General features: G+C 79.9%; 1 non-coding gene across 1 annotated transcript; it reads left to right on the top strand.

Annotated features, from left to right (window-relative positions):
* The first annotated feature begins 1,230 nt into the window (after positions 1-1,230).
* On the top strand, positions 1,231-1,383 carry LOC139044401 (5.8S ribosomal RNA). The gene has a single exon (XR_011501354.1). It is a non-coding gene; the product is annotated as a 5.8S ribosomal RNA (ribosomal RNA).
* The last annotated feature ends 453 nt before the right edge of the window (positions 1,384-1,836 follow it).

Raw genomic sequence — 1,836 nt, 5'->3', positions numbered from 1 at the left:
CCTTCCGGCCTCCGTCCGCCCGGCGTTCCGAGGCCGCCGCGTCCTCCGCGCCGCCGCCCCCGGCGCGTCCGTCCCCGCGCCCTCCGGTCTCCCGCGAGGCGGGCCGGCGTTGTCGCGCCGCGCCTCCGTCTCCGGCGCCGTCCGTCCCCCGCTCTCGCGGGCGGCGGCGCCCTCGGCGCGTCTCGGGAAGGGCGGCGTGGCGGCGCGAGCCCCCGCGGAGTCCCCGGGGTCAGGTCCCCCGGGGGCCTCGGAGCCTCGGCTCACGCGGGGTGCCCGCCGCCCGCCGCCTCCCGTCGCCCGCCCTGGGCCGTTCCCCGGCCGTCGGCGTCGTCGTCCGTCCGACGGTGCCTCCGCGTCTCCGCCCGCCCTCGGCGCCCCGGGCGCCCGCGTCCGGCCGGCCACGTCCGCCCACCACCCCCGCCCTGTCCGCTCGCTCCCCGCTTCCCCGCCGCAGCCCCTCGCCCTCCGTGGCGAGGGGCCTGGGACGCGGGTGCGGGGAGGGTCCCCGGGGGAAAGTCGGGTCGGGTCTGGTGGCGTGCGTCGGACGCGAGGGGGGCACGCCCGGCGTCGAGGGGGCCGCGGGCGCGGTGGGCTCGTCGGTCGGCGGCGCCCGGCGGTGTGGGGTTCGGTCACGGGCGGGCAGCGCCGAGGCCTGCGTCCGTCCCCGGGTGGCCGCGGGCGGCGCGGGCGGCGTCGAGGCGGTGGCCGCGCGGCACTACCCGCTCCGCCTCGTCCGTTGCTTTGGCTTCCCCCCATCCAGGTACCTAGCGCGTCCCGGCGCGGAGGTTTAAAGACCCCTGGGGGGCCTCGCCCGTCCGCCTTGGGTCGGGGCGGTCGGGCCCGCGGGGAGTCGGGAGGCCTGGCCCTTCTCCCCCAGACTCCGCCTCGCCGGGCCGGGGCGCCGCGCCGCGCCGTGCCGCGCCGCGCCGCCGTCGCGGCGGCCGTCGGGAGGGGGCGTCCCCGGCGGCCGTCGTGTCGTCGCGTGCGCGCGCGGGCGTGTGCGCGCCCCCGCGTCCTCGGGCGAGGCGGGAGCCCCCGGGCGCCTGTGGGGTGTCCGAGCACGGCCCCGCGGGGCCCGTGCCGGACGCCCCGTCGTCCAACCTTCCGGCCTCACGGAGTCTGGTCTCGTTGTGCCTTTCTGGCCGGCCGGAGGCACCCTCCGGGGATGTGCCGTGCCAGGGGCGGGCTCTTCCCCGCCCTGCGGGGGGACCCCGCCGTTCAAACTCGTACGACTCTTAGCGGTGGATCACTCGGCTCGTGCGTCGATGAAGAACGCAGCTAGCTGCGAGAATTAATGTGAATTGCAGGACACATTGATCATCGACACTTCGAACGCACTTGCGGCCCCGGGTTCCTCCCGGGGCTACGCCTGTCTGAGCGTCGCTTGACGATCAATCGCCCCCGGGGTGTGGGTGTCGCCTGCCCCCGGGGTGCGCGGCTGGGGGTCTCTCGCAGGGCCCGCCCCGGGCCCTCCGTCCCCCTAAGTGCAGACGCGGTGCCCCTCCTCCGCCCCGCGCGCCCGCCCCTCCTCCCACGCGCCCCGGCGCCCGGTCGTCGGAGGCGCGTGGGGGGTCGGCGGCGGCGGCGCCGCGCGGGGTCCCGGGGGTGGGGGCCGCCGCCCGCGAGTCGAGGGAGAGACAGACGCGAGAGCTCGCGCCGAGGTGCCCGTGGCCGCCACGGTGCCTTCGGGGGCTCCCTCGCGCCGCACGCGGCCTCGGGGTGGCCGGGGCGGGGACGAGACGGGTCCCGCGGCGCGCGGTCGGGGCCGCCGGGTTCGGGGGGCCCGCGTCCGGGCCGCCTGTCCGGTCGCCGCTCGCCCCCGTCGGCGGTCCGTCC

Source organism: Equus asinus, unplaced genomic scaffold, assembly GCF_041296235.1.
Source record: "Equus asinus isolate D_3611 breed Donkey unplaced genomic scaffold, EquAss-T2T_v2 contig_804, whole genome shotgun sequence".
Taxonomy (NCBI): Eukaryota; Metazoa; Chordata; class Mammalia; order Perissodactyla; family Equidae; genus Equus; species Equus asinus.
The sequence above is the reverse complement of the archived record's forward strand: the minus strand, read 5'-3'. Positions and strand labels throughout refer to the sequence as shown.